Raw genomic sequence first — 19,554 nt, 5'->3', positions numbered from 1 at the left:
CTGGACCTTATTGCATACCTCTTAGGATCTTAAAAGAAGCCTTTAAAAGATAGTATTTAATAATCTTACAAAATTCCCTGGATTTTGGAGAGATTTAGAAAACTGCAAATGTAATGCCATCATTTAGGAGATGTAGATAGAATGCAGGACACTGTGGACCAGATAGCTTCATGCATTCCTTTGGGGCAATGTTATAATTCATTACTAACCACTTGCACTACTACGGGCACGTCTCTGATTGTGTTTTCTTTGCAATATTATTTTGTTTTGTAGTCTTTTTATCTTTCCTGCCTTGTATAATCAATGTACAATTATATTCTGAATCTACATGCCTGTGATACTACTACAAACAAGATTTTCATTGTACCTGTACTTCACCATCCTTGCGCAAAGATGACGATAAATCCGACTTCACTTAACTATGTAATAACAGGGTGTTTACAAGTTCATAATGCGGTCAACCAAAGTCAACATGGTGGTTAATAAATTTAAGAATGTAACAGAGGGGAACTGGTAACTGTGGGGTATTTGGATTTCTTGAAGGCATTTGATAAGGTGCCATGTAAAGGGTTACCAGCCAAATACAAGTGCTTAGGTTTGGGGTAATATTTTAGTGCCCAAAGGGGGTTAGGAGGTCCTTGTACATGAAAAAATAAAAAGTTAACCTGCATGTGTTCTACAATAAGCAAGGCTAGTGGATGTTGGCCTTTATTGCAATAGTTTGGTGTATAAAAATATGAAGGTTTTGATGCAGCTTTACAGGACATTGGGGAACTGCACTGTGTATGGTATCAATCTCCATATTTAAGGAAAAAATGTAACTTGCTGTGGAAGCCAAGCAGAATGGTTTACTAGATTAATTCCTGGACGAAGAATTGACATATAAAAAGAGGTAGAGCAGGTTGGGCTTCTACTCTTGGAGAATGAAATGTAATCATATAGAAACATGCATGATTCTAAGGGGCTTCTATGTGGTGGTTGGTGGGAAGATCCTTCCCCTGGTGGGTTGTGTAGGATTACAAGGCATGGCTTAATGTAACAGTTTGCATATTCATGATGGAGATGAAAAGTACTAGCTTCTTTCAGAGATTTGTTGCTCTTTAATATCTCAGAAAACTCTAGAGATGGACCCATTGAATATATTTAAAGATGAAGATTAAGAAACATTTAAAAGACAAGAGAGGCAGGAGCAGAAAGGGAGAGGTGCCAGCGTTGATCTTACTGAATGGAGGAGCAGGCTCAAGGGGGCAATTAGCCCTTTCCTGCTCCTGTTTTGTATTGCCTTGTTTTGTTCTTATTTTTCCCTTTGCAAGTAGTTTCGATGTTATTGAGTAATAGGTATTTAGAACTACAATCTCAGCAAGAATAAGAAATGTATTGCCTCCTTTCGAACAAGTAGTGTAACATCATGCACAACACACAGATTAAACGCTGTCATGTGCTGCTAATTCCTGTTTGGCTGCTCCTTCCTGCTCTGCCCTCCCTTGGAATACTTGACACCCCAAAAGGAAAACAGGATTTTCTACCTGAAATGATTCCACAAATGATGCCTAATCTACTGACTGCTTCCAAAATTTCTCTTTTTAGTTTAGATTTCCAGCATCTGTAATTTTCTTCGTAATTACATACAAAACACTTTGGTAAGTTCTCTGAAATAAGTTTTGGCTTGCTAATTGATTAAAACTTCTGCTGAAATCCACTGCTGTGCAAATAACACAGATTGGGGGTGGAATCAACTAGACGTAATAAAGCCAGACCCTTTCATAGGGATGCAAGTACTGTCATGGCTTTGTGCTAAGCACTCTCCAGCGAGTGCTAAGCTTTAACAAGAGGCCAAAATAATATCTCAAGTGTTTAAGGATGGTGAACTGAAGGCCTTAGTGGAGATGGGGAAAAGAAAACTGTTGTCCCGCACTGGAACTCTGAGAAAGCAGGTACTTACATTGTGTGGGATATGGCATGATGCATTCATAAATTTGGTATGGAATGATCATTTTGTGCAGGCTTCACTTTTTGAATTGTGGATATGCAAATATATTACTGTTTAGGGACAGACTGTTGAGCAAAATACAGGACCATCATAGAGAGAGAAATAGGTTTGCATGCATTGAAAGAATATGTGGACAAGCCTTTCACAAACAGCCTAGAAGAAAGGAGCTCCCCATTTTGTTTCCCCTGAGTTCTCCTAGCCTTCATATGCTAAAAGCAGGGGATAGCCCTTGTCTCCTATTAACAAGCATTCTGACTCGTGTTGATGTTGAAGTGTGATGAGGTGATGAGCACTGATTCATTGCTGACATCATGTGCCAGCAATGGTATTTGAGGGAGTAGAACTTGGTCTAAGCTAGAGGTGAAGTGAGGCACTCAATGATGAGTGTCCCATCGGAGGCACTCTATATGTGAAGTGCTTTGGGCCAGGGGAAGCCACTGGCTCTAATTACCTGCAGCAAAAGCAAAAGAATGAATTCAGTTTGATCAAGGGATGTCACCCCTCTTAGCAATGGACTGGCATTGACAATGAATTCTCTAGGGCAGAAGTTCCCTACCCTTTATTATGCCATGAACCCCTCCCATTAACCGAGAGGTCCGTGGACACCAGGCTGGGAGCACATACTCTAGAGCAGTGGTTCCCAACCTTTTTTTGGCCATGCCCCACCTAATCACCTCTAAAATCCTGATGCCCCCTGTGGTGATATATAATTCTCATTATTCAAAAAGTGAACTCCTATTCACCTGGAGGAAGCCTAAAAGACCATTAACTTGGTTTAAACAAGCTTCCAAAGAACATGGCATTCATGAAAGAGAAAAATAAAAGAACCAAAGGACTGTTAAAGTTCTGAGGAAGAAATTACTAAGAAATTGTAAAAAAAAAGAACATTAAGTGATATTAAAATAATAATAATAATAAATAAATAAAACAATGCTGATTCGTTTCTACAGCATACAAAGCCAGATACACCATTTAAAAGAGATGACGCAATGTACACACCTTCACACCACCAAGAACCGAAAGCTACTGCAAAAAGCAGCATTGGCGCGACCTCGTACGAGTTTCTTACGCGTTTGGACTTGTTCATTCGTTCCTTCCTACATCAGTCAATTCATTAATTTAATTATGAAAGCCATTTGATGGTTGTAATGATGGTGATACACTATATATACAGTACATACGCAATTACACATGTACATAAACACAAGTATTTTTATGTATGCATACTGTATATACACATATGTATTAACTCGCACACACACTCATACTCACACAGACTTACTAGAAAAAATTCACTGTTAATAACTCATTCTCGAATTGCCCCCCTTAAAAATCAAATTACCCCCCTGTGGGGTGTATGCCCCACATTGGAAACCACTGCTCTAGAGTGATATAAAGGTGAGATTGGTACCAAATGAGCCACAGCTGATGCTCTTGATAAAGAATGGGAGTGACTTTGTTAATATAATTGAGAAGTGACATGATATAAATATTTCAGATTCAAATTGGAAGGAGCCAGATAAACAACAACTTGTTACCATAATCTCTTTGAGAATCACTGGCAATTCAGTCCTTGCTCTGCTCTGAAGTTGCATTTCTGGCTGTGGCAAGTGTTGATTTCGCTGGAGCCATTATCGCAAAAGTGTTTCTGTTTGACTGTACTTCATCTGGGACAACAATTCCCTGAATATGGTGAGTGGATAATGGACGCCTGCTGAGAGTAGTCTTACTATTCTTACCCCTTTTTCTCTTCCTTACTCCATGTGGCTACTGCTCAAACTCTGAGCTGTATTCTGAGAGGTTATCTACTAATACAAGGCACCAGGGAGTGGTTTACAGCAGAATACTGTCTAATGTCTTTTGATATCATCCAATCATTCAGTACCAACTACCACACTTGGCAAAGGCAGAGAGAAATCGGCAGATGATCTGCAAGGATTTGATGATCTGGTGGCAGAAGGAAGTGGAATGCAGCTTTGCATGATTGTCAGAGTTGGCTGTTGACAAAGGGTCAGTCCTGATGAAGGATCTCTGCCCGATACGTCAACTGTCTATTCATTTCCATAGATGTTGCTTGACCTACTGAGTTCCTCCAGCAATTTTTTTTGTGTTTTCCCTTGGATTTCCAGCATCTGCAGTTTTTCTCGTGTTTGTGGCTGTAGTTCTTTGCTGTTTAAGTCACAGGGTGACTGTGCATTTCTGGTGGGTATACACTGTGCATTCACTAACTCTCCCCCAAAACTGATATCCAGCAAAACTTGTGACAAACTGTATAAATACTATGGAAATCATTCTTGGCACCTAGACAACACCCAAGGTAAATGGATATCTCTGACTTGATTTTTTTTTGCTGATAAAACTCTCTTGTTCATGAAAAAAGGGAAAAAGTGTAAACAATAGCTTTCATTTATTTTAAATTTGAGATTTATGACAAGTTTAATCTGTTGTAAATTACTGTTCTCCAAAATAATGATTTGCAACATTTTATAGCTTTCAAATAATTCACAGCTTGAAAATTGAATCTAAATAATTAGATGCTGGGAGATAAACACTGCCAAACGGCTTTTGGGAATTAAGCTAAATAAATTTAAGACACTTCCAAGATAAATAACATTGCAAGAAAACTGAAGTAACTCTTCAAATTATGTACATAAAAAATGAAATGGCTTGCACTAACAAAGTTCCTTTCACACCAAAGTAGTCTCAAACACTTTGTAGTCAATGAATCCTTTTTTGACTTATGCCCTCTATGGACTGTTAGCAATAGCTGTACATTGCATAACCCCTCAAAAAGCCGTGAAACAAATGTTCAAGTAATCTGTTCATGGAAATGTTTGTTCAAAAATAAATTTTAATTACTTGAAGGGAACTCCACCCCAATGTTATGTTTTGTAAAATCCAAAACATAAAACAGAGGAGTCCAAAATGTGAGTCCAACTTCTTGGTTACTTTAAGTGAGGCATGCACTTATCATGTGTTAGCATCATGACATGCATTTCATGTACTTTTACATATAACCCATAATTAATTTTTTAAATGCATCAAACAATATATTTACAATATTACTCAAATACTACTGAAATACTAAGTACATAACACCCTATTCTTAAAATATTATTAAATATTGAAATAAAGTTATTAATATTTTCTTAAGAGGGCAAACAAAGGGTTTATTTAATGTCCTATGTTAGAGACAGTAACTTGCCACTATATAACACTCTTTCAGATTACACTGACCTAACCATATGATAATGTGTTCACATCCTGAGAGTGAGATTTTTCACTCCTGACCTTGGATTGAGAGGCAAGACTATCACCAATGAGTACAGACTCACGTGGTTGGCAACCAAAATGATAAAATATTAAATGCACTTTCTTTTTTATTATCCAGGTCATTTTTTTCCTTCCTTTCCAGTAGTCTAAATTAGACTGGTGACTGAATTTCTACAGTCCATTAGAAAGATTAAAATCACCGTCTTCAGTTCCCAGCATAAATCATGTTCCTCAGCCACTGACACCATAGCTCTTTCTAGAATGTTTGAATCTAAACCAAAGTGTCCATGACTACAGTGCCACCTTTGACATCAAGAAGAACATTAATCCTCCTCACTCTTCTCTCCTTACATACTATAATACTTCATTTATCTATACCTTCTCCATTATCCCTCCATTGAGCCATTATCCTTGACACCCAAGCTTTTCCTTTTCAAGTTACTGCATTTCAGCAACATTCATCCAAAGATAATGGTAAGTTTGCTGACTTCTGATGACATCCAGCTCTTTCAACTCTTCCATCCCTCTGTCCAATCAAATACTGAACCAACAGCAGTGTCAAAGGCACCTGCCCTAAACAGTACTTATTCCCCTCAATCCTCATCTTTCACAGTCTAAAGATGCTGATGTGTCCTGTACAGAAACAGGACAATCAATATCACGGTGTATGTATACTCATTGGCTACTTTATTAGGTACTTCCTCAGTGGCCACTGAGTGTATGTTAGCACTCTTCTGCTGCAGTAGCCCATCCACTTCAGGGCTCGACGTGCTGTGCATTCAGAGATGCTTTTCTGCACATCACTGCTGTAGCACAAGGTTATTTGAGTTACTGCTGCCTTCCTGTCAGATTGAACAAGCCAGGCCATTCACCTTTCACCTCTCTCATTAACAAAGTGTTTTCACTCACAGAACTGCTGGTCACTGGATATTTCTTGTCTCTCACACCATGCTTTGTAAACTCTAGAGACTATTGTATGTGAAAATCCCAGGAAATCAGCAGTTTCTGAGATACTCCAGTTACCCTGTCTGGCACCAACAGTCATTCCACAGGCAAAGTCACTGAAATCACTTTTCTTCCCCATTCTGACATTTGGTCTGAACCAAAAATGGAACTTCTTGACTATGTCTACACACTTTTATACATTAAGTTGCTGCCACATGATTGGCTGATTAGATATTTACATTAATAAGCAGGAGCACAGGTGTACCTAATAAAGTGGTCACTGAGTGTATATGCTGTCTGCCACAAAGACAGGTGATTTCAGCCTTTGTAACATTACCAGCTATTGCCAACTCTGATCTTCTGCCACGGAAATCTTGATATACTCTTAATTATTCTTGACTCTACTGCCCAGTCTCCAGTCCTGGTTAAACTTAGAAACATTCAAAGCTCTGCAGCCTACATCATAATTTTTATTTTATTTTATTTCATATCTGGAGCAGAGTAGGCCTTTCTGGCCTTTTACACTATGTTGCCCAGTAATACCCCAATTTAATCCTAGCCTAATCATGGGACAATTTACAATGACTAATTAACTTACCAACCAGTAGATGGTTGGACTGTGGGAGGACCACAGAAGAATCCCACACAGTCACTGGGAGAATATACAAACTTCTAACAGGCAGTGGCAGGAATTGAACCTGGTTGCTTGTACTGTAAAGTGCTGTGCTAACCACAACGCTACCATGCTGCCCAATTGTAAACTGCAGTCAAAGCATCATCACTGTCTTTACTCATCTACATTGGCTTCTGATCTAAAAAAATTCAAATGATCATCCTCACGTACAAAAATATTTCTTTGGTCATAGCCATATTTATGCCTATGGCTTTCTCCAAATCCAGAGTGTTCTCAGAGACACACTGAACTGCAACACACGTTTTCAAAAAGTTCAAAGTAAAAGTTTTATCAAAGTACAGAGAGGTCACCATATACTACCCTGGGATTCATTTCGTTTTGGGCATTTACAGTAAATACAAAGAAACACGACAGAATTAATGGAAAGCCACACATGAACAAAGACAAACAATCAATGTGCAAAAGTCAACAAATTGTGCAAGTATAAAAAGAAAAACAAAATAATGCAGTATAATAGATAAACACGTAATAAATAATATTGAGAATATGAGCAGGAGAATCCTTGGAAGTGAGTCCATAGATTGTGGAATCAGTTCAGTGTTGTGGTGAGGGAAGTTATCCCCTCTGGTTCAGGAGCCCGATGGTTGAAGGGTAATAACTATTCCTGAACCTGGTACTGTGGGGCCCAAGGTTCCACCCATACCTCCTTTCTGATGGCGGCAGCGAGAAGAGAACAAGGCCAGAATGCTGGGAATCCGTGATGATGAATACTGCTTTCCTGTGCTAGCATTCCTTGTAGATGTGCTCAGTGGTGAGGAGAGCTTCACTGTGATGAACTTGGCTATATTCGCTACCTTTTGTAGGCTTTTCCATTTAAAAGTTTTAGTGTTTTCATACCAGGCTGTAAACTCCCAACTTCCTTCTCCACCGGTGGAAGATGTACCTTTAATAGCAAGACTCTAAAAGTCTGAGCTATGTCCTTAAAACTGCACTGATCTTTTCTCCTTAAAACCTACCACTTGTGACAAAGCTCTTAATCGCCCACCCTTATATCTTAATATCTCTTTCTTTGCTCAGTATCAACTTTGGCTTGAGTTTGTCTGTGGGAAGCACTTTGAGACAATGCTGCACTTCAGAAAGCCTCCATATGTGCAAGTTGATCTTTCACCAAAGTCCGGATGAGAGGGAAGGAAATTTTCTTGAAAAGATTTTTAATTCACAGCTATATTGGGTGGAAAAGTTTTCTTGGCAAGGAGTTTTATCATTTGAGTAATGCAATTTGAAGTATAACATTCAGAATGAGAAATATTTGAATAACAGGCTTTAACTCTCAGAGTTGGTAATCATTTGTACTGTTGACCACATGATATTTCTAGATTTCATTTCCAATTTCTAGTTGGAGCTGGCACTGCCATGGGAATTGACATTAATTAAATCTATTTTCTAGATTCTAATTAGATATAACTAAAATAATTTCAATTCTTTTGAGCAAACAAATTTTTAATAAGCCATTCTGTTATTTTATTTCATCAGTCATCATGGAGATCAAGATATCTTATTAAGATTATTTTTTCCACTGTTACATGATTAAAACCTGAATTTAACTGGATTGAAAGAACCTAAAGAAAATGTTCCATATCCTTGTACAGTACTTCACTCCAGAAATTCAACTGGGCACTACAAAAGACTGGATTCATAAAGTCAAGAGATTCTGCAGATGCTGGAGGTCTTGGGCAACACACACACACACACACACACACACACACACACACACACACACACACACACACACACACACACACACACACACACACACACACACACACACACACACACACACACACACACACAAATTCTGGAAGATTTCAACAAGTCAAGCAGGATCCATGGAGCAGAATAAACAGTCGATGTTTTGGACTGAGATCCTTCATCGGATTAAATCAGATTCAGTCCTTATGAAGGTTCCTAGCCTGAAACCTGCTACAAATCCTAACTTTCACTCATCATTCTCCCCTATTTCATTAATCCCCATTCCTAGAGTCCTGAATCTCTTACACCATGAGGGTCCCAATCTCTTTCGTGCTTAGGTATCGACAAAGCAGCCTTTCAATCCCTTGATGACTCTATCAATGTATTACAAGACCTCTGACTATCCAAAAGCTAACACTCCTTTGCCTCAGCCATTGACCATCCATTTGGTTGACACTTTCTCTTAATCTCAGGGCTGTAAGCACCAGTCATCTGTCCCCATCCCTCATCACATCTATTTCATCCACCCATCCCTCAAACTACTCTTGGTCCTGAGTGACACAGTGTCTTCAATAGTGTGCAATACTTTCTTCCTTTAGGCTCAGTGCCTTGGGAATGTAACTCCACTGAAATCTATAAGGGTGGCTCCATAACTGCTGTTATCCTTAGATAAAGATGCAAAGATAACCAAGCTCACTTATTTCAGTATATTTGAATGCCTAGGCAGAAGTTTCTTAATGAATACACACTCACATTAAATAAGATTGTAATTCATAGGGCTTCAACTATCTTGTAAGTTGAGTGTTTAACAATGACATGCTGTCACTTTGGGTCCAATCAATACATGAAAAGCAGACAGCTATGTCATAAAACACAATAAACTCCTACATCCTTGTTTACAGACAACTTAATTTATTTTTCTTGGCAAGATAATTTCATTTTTTAGTCACAGCAGGAGCCTGCAAAATATAATTTAGTACAGTGAGCTGGTACATGCTGCCCCAGCTATAGTGCATGTTTAAAGCAGGGTCGTTAAGGTCCTTTGCTTCTCAGAATCATGGAACAAACACATCTCATATATACTTAATATAGAAAGCAACTTTGATTGTCATCCTGTCTGATCTAACAATGAAATGACTTTCTGCCCATGTTAAAATTGTGACACATATGAAAGGAACAAATATATCAGTACTTAGTGTTGCTGCACTAAGGTTAAACCCACTCATCATGGGAAATGATATAGTGGCATTAAGTATTATTTCTTGAAGTAGACATCCAGTAGACTGGACTGATGACCCATGTATGTTAGATCAAATCTAACCATATAAATGGAGGTTTTTAAATTCCGTTAATTTAATATGTTGATATCAAGAATGTTGAATAGGTCTTTATAAAAACACAAAGTACACTGCAGATGCTGTGGTCAAATCAACACGTATAAAGCTGGATGAACTCAGCAGGCCAGGCAGCATCCGTTGAAATGAGCAGTCAATGTTTCAGGCCGAGACCCTTCGTCAGGACTGAAGAAGGAGGGGGCAGGGGCCCTATAAAGAAGGTGGGGGGAGGGTGGAAGGTGCCAGGTGAAAAACCAATCAGAGGAAAGATCAAGGGGTTGCAGAAGGGAAGCAGTTCATCCAGCTTTTGTTCTTTATAAAAGTAATTTTTTATCTATCTGAACAGCGCCAATGGCATTTTCAGACTAACATGCATGGAGAATAAGATGTTCATTTGGAAGGAAGCAGAATTACATACAAAACAAAGGCAAATGCTACAGAAATGATTAAAAGACTGACTTTATGAATGTCCATTTCTAATTCCCTTTTTCATTGAACAGATTATTCAAACACGTGCAGATTTTTAGCTTCAATATGCATAAAAATACCGATTATATTAAAGGGTTACCTGAAATGCCAGAATCTATTTTATGAGACTACAGAGCATTTTTTTCCATTTCAGTGAAATTATTGTAAAAATTATTTGCAATGCTCTGAAATCTTAAATAACTGTCACTGAGAACCTCAATGACAATTGAAATTGGAAAATTATCCCTTTACTTTCACACAAAGACCAACTATCTATTAGGTGTTTGGGAATTAATTCCTGATGAGGTAATTTACATGTACTGCAAACGACACTTTTCTCCTTGCTCCATGATCATAGCCAATAAAATCTTGGGTAGGTCTGATGATTCAAACAAAGAGATGGCTACAAAGTTATACCGAACCAAATTAAAATACTTTTTATCCAAACCGTAAGCTGTATTCTTGCAATTAAGCCATGTGATTTAACTGGAATAATTCCATCTCATTAAAGCAAAATCATGTTCCTCCTGGACAGCGCTGAAAGAGAATCCATCAATAGTGACATTGACCTGGTCTACCATTAGGAAAGGATTAGAGACAAGGAAATTGGGCCACTGGATTCAAAAAGAGAAAATGTTCACAAATTTAAATTTTTAACACAGCTTAGGAGCTTCAAGAAATTATAGCACTGTAAGCACTTCTGCATTTAGTTGCTGGTTTATAGAGTTCTGCCTCACTCCAACCAGGAAGTAAAGTTCTCCATGCATGTCGCTCTGAAAATGCTGCTGGCCTAACTCAGTAGCTGGAAATTCTTTTCATTATTACCCATGCTGCTTTCATTGACGACTCATGCAATATGCATACGTTCAAGAATGTAAAGAACACAACCTGCATTGTCAAACCTCTCGAGCAGGGGTCCCCAACCTTATTTATGCCATGGGCCAATACCACTAAGTGGACCCTAGATTGGGAACCCCTGCATTAGGGAAAACATTTCCATTGCCATATACTTTTCAATCATTAAAATTAGAATAATAACAGAAAAGGACGCCAGAAGTCGGATTATAACTTTAAAACCTCAGACTTTCTGGCAAGTGTTAGTAGCAGTTCCTTTCATGTTGCAATCAATGCTCATTCTTATTGGCGCGAGACAACCTTTTTGATAGAGTGTTCAGTGATGTGCATTTGCCAGGTAATTTTAGCTATACTGTATTGTTTGGAGAGTTAATTCAGTACCAGGAGGACACAACATTAGAATCTGCCTGTCTTTGGCAGTAGTGATCCTGTAACTGACCAAGAGAAATTGCAGCAGGAATAGAACATTCACAAATCTGAGCTTCTTCCAGTACTTAATTGAATAAGTTTATTTAAGTTGTTTAAGCTTGACTAAACAAGCTTAGTCTCAATGGAATGCTCCTGCCTTGATTCTTTAGTCAAGCAGGAAAGTACCAAATCCAAATACTGACATCTTATGTTAATTTAAACTCAATAGTTCTTCTTAGAGAACATTTCAGTTGACTATCACCACTCATTTGAACTACTTCCTAATATTAACCCTAAAGACCTTAGCCTTAACTTTAAGATTATATCCCTATGGGCAGGACTTTCCATTTGATAATTATTTAATATTTTGCAATAGAATTGATTCCTTCAGTCAGCTTAACAACCTCAATTCTATCATTAATCAATTTACTATTTTTAAGGGAATGCTTTAATTTGTTCCTATAGCAACTTGACTGATGGAAAAAGGGGTGCCAATGAATGAAAACCTCTTGCAAGCTCAATTCAGCAGAAAGAGGAAATTTTGCAGAACAAGAGAGCATCCTGACAAGTTGCATCTCCACCTGGTCTGGGAGCAGTCAAACATTGGACCAGAAGTCCCTGCAAAGGACTGTGAGGACAGCTGAGAGGATCACAGGGGTCTCCCTACCATGCGTCATGGACATTTATAAGGAGGACTGCGTACGCAGGGCTCTTAGTATTATTAAGGATCATACCCATCGATACAGCATCCTTTTAGACTTTCTACTGTCAGGCAGGAGACTCCCATGCATAAAATCAAGAACAGTCAGGGTGAGAAACAATTTCTTCCATCAGGCCATTAGGCTTCTGAACTCCCTGCCACATTGCATTCAAAGTTTCACTGGCTAATCTGTTCTGTACCTTATAAAATTTAATTTATGCACTTTAGTTTGATATTTACGTGTGATTCATCTGTAGATTTTATCCTTACCTTCATAAATTATTGTGTGTTATTTGTGTTATGTGTACTACTCTGCTTTACGCCCTGGTTCAGGAAAAAGTTGTCTCATTTCTATATACCATTATGTGATTATATTCGTTATATAGATGTATATAGTTAAATGACAATAAACTTGACTTAACTTGATGCCTAAGGACATAAATTTGGGAAAATCTCTCCATAACTTCTGAAGAATTTTAACAAGCCTCACCACAGTGTTGTAGAAAAGGGGAATTTACAGCATGTCCCTTCTTTTGCTGAAGTGGCAGATGAAGGGAGAAAAGAACCCAAGTCCTACACTTATACAGTCATTGAAGAGTATGTTTATCAGGTAAAATGCTAACTCTCATGTGTCTAACATCATTTTGTGTATACAGTTTCAGAGACCAATATTATATTAGTTGAGCTATGGAAACACAGAAGTACTATTGGGAGCCTTGGGACATTCTCTTGTGTATTTCTTACTATAGAGAGCGCGAAAGGCTCCATGCAAAACAATGTATTGAAAATGTGATCAGAATGTTGGTGGGAGATATGCATTGAGAAATTCTAATTGAGAAAATCTAACTAACCCACCCAATCATTTTGCAACAATATATGAAGAGTCAGTCTGAAGTAACTGCCTTCCTTTATGCAAATCATCCTCCAAATTCATGATCTGCAGAGCTAGGAGAAAATTGGTAATTCTGGTAAAGGGTTGGCCATTATCCAGCAAATATCCTCCATTTTCTTCTCATGGTTACAGTTAAACCCTTCTTACTCAGTAATATAGACAGGGGCTGGGCCAGTCTTCAGAAACGCTTTCACTCCCTCAGAGTTATGTGACTGGAGGTGTGTGTCAGGAAGATGCAGGCGTGATGAATTTTCTGACGTTATGGTGCACAGCAATGACATTTTATCTCCTCTCATGCATGGTCTTGGTCAGGATCTCACTGAACAGGAGGTAAAATGATGGAGGCTCACTGCCCTGAAATACTGAACCCCCACCCCCCAATCTCCCGAGTATTTCCAGCAAATTAGAATTTTGTTGCAGATTTACAGCGTCTGTTTTTTAAATTTCAATTATTGACTGAATGAACTTCACTAACTGCACCGCCTCATTCCCTGGGTCCTCTCTCCCTTACCCATTCAGAAAATATTCTTGATTTGAAAACACAGGCAATTTAAAACCCCAAAACCCAAACTAAGTGTAAGGAGTTAAATGGTGCCTAGGAAGGCACAATAAGTTGGCAGTATGCCTTGGCTGACAAGTACTGTATTTGCTGCCTTATACTCTGATGCATGAGTCAATATGTTCTGCTTTACAGAATAGGCCTCAGGCATTCTGTACATTCAGAGACGTTTTGTTCAGATGCTCCAGCGTAAGGGAAGTAAGTAGCACAAGGCTCAGGGACATGAAGGGAAGACACAGGGCAAGAGGGCAGGGTGGAATATGAGATTGGAATATCTACTGGAAGAGAAACGTGGGGACCTGACTGTCAAGTAAGGTTACTGGGGAAGGGAAGAGTTACCAGAGAAGAGGTAAGAGGGTTTGGTAGACTGGGTGAGCAAACTGCTGACGTAGTATGCGGGAAGCTGTCAAGGTGATGGTTACAACCAGGCCTCTGAGCAGATTTTGAGGTTCGAAGAGTGAGCTGCAGTGAGGGTTAAGTATTTTACTCAAAATGGACCTAGGTAAGGAGTGTTCTAGATACTAGACTCTGGGGTGGAAACTGTCCAGAGAGCTTTCTTTAAGTAACCACAAAGCACTCCTCACAAACAGTCTTAAAACCTGCTTCTACATGATCACGGACCAAAACCATGGAAGTGACCTCCATGGATGCGCAGTGACCCTGAGAGCAACTGTCTGTGTCTCCTGCATAAACACATCATAAGTATGGAATACTTGGAAAGAAAGTTACATTCTTGACAATTCAAGATTCATTTATTATCAAAGAATGTACGAATTACTCGACCTTGAGATTTGCTTGCTTGCGGTTAGCCACAAAGCAAGAAACCGGAAAGAACTCAATTAAAGAAGCAAAGCACAATAGAGATAAAAATAAAAGACCAACAATCGATGTGAAAGAGAAAGGAAAAAGTACAGATCATGCTAACAGTTGAAGTGAACAACGGCATTCTGAACCAAAAAAGAAGTCCTCAGATCTGAACCCATTACGGACCGATCGTGGACTTCAGATCAGATTCCTGAAATTCCTTCATCATTTATCTTTCAATTAATTTGTGCTGCATTGCTCAAGTTGTTCCACATGATACAATTTCTAAGCTGAAAACCCTCCTCGCTGACCTGTTTACATTTCACAGCTTGAGTGCTGTATGCCAGTTCCTCTCAGCAATTTCATTGCATGTGCATCCAGAGCAATATTACACCAGAGAAACGCAAGCTTCATTATGCGGCCCAACCCCATGTAAGAAATAGATCATATTTTTACAGACATCCATAAGTCAATTTTGGCCACATCAGAAAATGCACAAAAATTACTTGTATATGGTAATGAATGGCATCAAAAGGGCAACAGACTGATAAATGGAGAAGAAACTGGAAGCATGCATATTTGTTGGACTTTTGATTCTAACAATATTATGGAAGCTTGTTCCCAAAAACCCAGTCTGTAATGGCATTATGCTGCTCTTCACGGATTTCTCTGTAGTATCTTTAACCATTACTATCTACTGTACCACCCACTTCCAACACCTTGTCTCTGAAATGGCACTTGGCCAATCCATGAATTAATATCATCATTATCAACTGCTACCTGATCCCAGCAGCACAGGTGCACTGTGTACTACTGGCACTACCAGTTCCATGCCAAATACTCTTTGAACATTGAACGAAAGCTTGGAAATTGTGTTGAAATAAATAACCTACAGGCACACACACTTACTTCTTGATATGCACCGGGCTATGGGTAAACTTATCCTTCCTTGAAAGATCTATGCTGTCTAGCCAGTGCCATGATTTCTTGGCAAAAATCAGGAAGCTGTTAGATGCCTAATTTTCAATTCTGTACACTATTTTCAATTGTCCATGCCTTAAAACCATGGGGTAGCATGGTAGCATACTGGTTAGCACGGGGCTTTACAATACCAAAAACTCTGGTTCAGTTCCCACCAGTGCCTGTAAGGAGTTTGTATGTTGTTCCGTGACTGCATGGGTTTCCACCAGGTGCTCAGTTTCCTCTCACAGTCCAAAAACGTACCGGTTGGCAGGTAAATTGGACATTGTGAATTGTCTCGTGATTAGGCTAGGATTAAATTCAGGAGATTGCTGGGCAGTTCGGCTCAAAGGGCCGGAAGGACTTATTCTCTTTCTTTATATATATATAGATACACACAGACGAGGGGTGATTGATAAGTTCGTGGCCTATGGTAGAAGGAGTCAATTTTAGAAAACCTAGCACATTTATTTTTCCTACATTTACATACTTAGTCCAGCGGCTGTGGAGCATATGGATCCCTTCTTTGTAGAAATTGGCATCTTGGACCTCCAGAAGTGGTCCACAGCAGGGGTGATTGATAAGTTCATGGCCTAAGGTAGAAGGAGATGAGTTATACAGCTCTCGTTACATGCACATGCAGGTCAACTCTTTGAGTGATGATGCAGAAACTTCGAACTTAATAACTCATCTCCTTCTACCTTAGGCCACGAACTTATCAATCACTGTGTGTGTCTCTCTCTCTCTCTCTCTCTCTCTCTCTCTCTCTCTCTACATATATATATATAGACAGGTAATAACTACTTTTTAAAACTGAAGGACCCTCTCTAAATATCTCTGCCTTTTCTTTTTCTTTTTGAAAATGTCTTAAAATCAACATATTTGCCTAAAGGTTTATTAACACATTTCCTCACGTGCACCTGTCCATGTTAGGATGGATGCCAGTTTTTGTATAATATACCTGGGGAGCATGTAAGAGGTTTTGCAAATTCAAATTGTTGCTGATCTTCCTTTCAAGCCTACTGTTAGCTTGAGCTGTTCAGAGATAAAAGTTTCCTGTGGAGAATCTGTCAATCTGACAATAATATTTACCATAACAGTGGTAACATTCTCAGTCACAACACAATGTCCATACTGAAAAAAAAGTACTGCAAGCTGCCTTTGGCATCCTGTCCGGTGAAGTAGAAATCACGAATATAGTCCTTCCCTTGTCACCCAAAGGAGTATGTAAATATATGAAATTAAACAACCTCCATGTTAAAATTATGAATTTCTAGAGGAACCACAAGAAATGTTAATATTGAGATTTTTGTTTACAAAACTGGGTGCATAGATAACTATAAGTCAATTGAAGGGAAGGAATTAAATGCACTAAATAGTAGTGTTTGTTCATTTTTAAAAAGTTTCTGCAGACAAGGTCAATTAAAGAATTAATCTTCCATTTGTTGTGGGCAAATGGAGACAGGGGTTAGAGTTCACCCAGGAAAAGAATGTATCTTGACAAGGGATTTCAAGGGCCGGGCTGACAGATGGCAATGGGGTTGGCATTGCCCACCATCAGAATCACATCCAATGGAGTTGGCATTGTTCATCATCAGCGTCACACCTTATCAACTGGATTTCCTCACCACAAGATGTAAAGCAGTGATTAAATTACCATGCTTAAGTAATTAAAGACTTCTGTCAGTAGTCCAGGGTTTATTAATTGGATTATAGTTATAATTTGCAATGACTTGTGAATTGAGATCCAAAATGGATTTGGCAGGAGTGCACATCAATTGTTTGTGTTCATCATCATTTGCTGCTGAGTTTTTTGTAGCATATGTCTCTAATAGTCTGGTCAAAAGTTATACACATGTGTTTTTAATAAAATATGCTCCTTTCCTCTGAGTATAATAAAAAGCTTATTTATGTTATTAACTCACAGGAAAATAATGTATTCAAATTATTTCAGATTTACTCCCTGTCCTACTTTATTACCACATAGGCGGGATTATAAAAACATGATATTTTGATCAAATTGCTCTGATATCCTTTCAAAACTGCCATTTTATCAGTGTGCTTTGTCAATGATGAAGCAAAACCTTATTTCCAACAATTTAGACACAATATTTAATGTTACGAATGTGCATTATCAAAATGGAACCTTGGTCGCTGGAAGCTGATGGCAAGAATTAAAAATTATTTGTGACTTTCCCTCTTAGCTCTGACTCCTTCAAAACTACTTTGGAGGTTTCATACAAGGGTTTGATTTGATAAAGTTAATTTTCAACTGATTTTCAAAAACCTGACTGGTTCGAAAAGTCCATCTAGACTATCAACAACACACACAAAATGCTGGTAGAACACAGCAGGCTAGGCAGCATCTATAGGGAGAAGCGATGTCGATGTTTTGGGCCGAGACCCTTCGTCAGGACTAGACGGGTCTCGGCCTGAAACGTCGACATCGCTTCTCCCTATAGATGCTGCCTAGCCTGCTGTGTTCCACCAGCATTTTGTGTGTGTTGTTGTTTGAATTTCCAGCATCTGCAGATTTCCTCGTGTTTGCTCTAGACTATCAATCCATCTTCCATGCATACATGAAAGGCCGAGATCCATAGTGCAATGATTGAGAAGTGTGAATCTGATACATTATGCTCATTATAACTAGCATTAAGGTAATGCCAAATTTGAGGTCACATTCAAAGTTTCTTCAAAAATACACATAGATCTGAAAAAGGTAAGCACTAGAAGTGTACTGATTCCTGAAGCTGCATTTTGGTAAAATGTTTGCAATTGATTTGAAGGATAAACAGAGCAGACTATGTGTCTAAGCATGTTGGTATTAAAGTCAGCAAACCACTGTGATATTAATAAAGTGGAATCTTACATCTATGTCAACTCCTTCTGTATGAAGGAAACTTTCTTATGACCCATAAGCCATCTAGTCTCTTTACTGGACACTTTCTTTACAAATGTAGTTATGTTCTGTTAATTGAAGATGATTTAAAAAAAAATAATACACACTGTTAATCATGAACACACGGTACATACACAGTGCTGTGTTTTTGAGGCACACTGTGTTCATCTTCTGTAATCCAAGTTCGAGATTAGTTCCTTAACCCTAGAAAAAGGGATAAGGCCTCCCTCTGCTCTCTCAGCTGTTCAGGTTTGAGAGTACAGTGTGTGCTGGCAGTCTCAACCCAAACTGCATGACATCAAAGTGCTTAGCTCTGAGAAACACAAGAGACAGGTGCTGCACATTGAAGGCACTCTGCTGGCAAACCTAGGGGAACGGGTGCAAGTCCTGTGCAGGATATGAATGAAGATCCTTCTTGCACCACACAGCATTTTGACTTTCAGACGCTGCAATTTCCTGATAATGATTATGAATCCTCCACTTGTCACCACAAAAAGTCAGCACAGGTAAGGTATTGAATTTGCATCTTGTAATAGCTACATTGAGTGGTGCCTTTACTCATGGGTCATCAGGAACTAATCATTAATTTTCAAATTAAAAAAAAACTTCAGTAATTTGGTATCTCTGTATTCTATCAATTGTAAAGCATTAGCTATTGGCAGAAAGAGACTGACACACGCCAGCCCACCAGATTACAATGTTGTCAATACACTAGTATCACCACAATTGTTCATCTAAATTCTTTGACATTGATTGATAAAATATAATCAGTGTAAGGGGAACTGATATTAACATACAATGAAATACTGAATTTAAACTTCACTGGGTAATTAATTAACTCAAGCAAAGACCACCACCCACCCATCCCCCCACACACACAGACCTTTGGACATGAGCATTACAACTGAACATCAAAGGAAGTGCAAGGATTTTTGGAGTTTTATTAAAGTACCTACCTATTCACTCTCAACCACTCTCTTCCAGTCACTGGTATCATCAGTTCATGCAAAAAGGAGGAGCATAAACAACTGCCATGATTTCCAAAATGGTATTTCATACATGTACAAGAATAAGACACAGGAAA

The 19,554-nt window shown here is 38.7% G+C and overlaps 1 protein-coding gene across 4 annotated transcripts in view; it reads right to left on the bottom strand.

Annotated features, from left to right (window-relative positions):
* The window catches only part of LOC140726642 (progesterone receptor-like), a 299,505-nt gene that overhangs the window by 121,724 nt on the left and 158,227 nt on the right, over window positions 1–19,554 (bottom strand). The gene's annotated exons all lie outside the window — the stretch shown is intronic.

Source organism: Hemitrygon akajei, chromosome 4, assembly GCF_048418815.1.
Source record: "Hemitrygon akajei chromosome 4, sHemAka1.3, whole genome shotgun sequence".
In the NCBI taxonomy this organism is placed as follows: domain Eukaryota; kingdom Metazoa; phylum Chordata; class Chondrichthyes; order Myliobatiformes; family Dasyatidae; genus Hemitrygon; species Hemitrygon akajei.
Note: the sequence above shows the minus strand (reverse complement) of the source record. Positions and strands in the feature narration are given on the sequence as shown.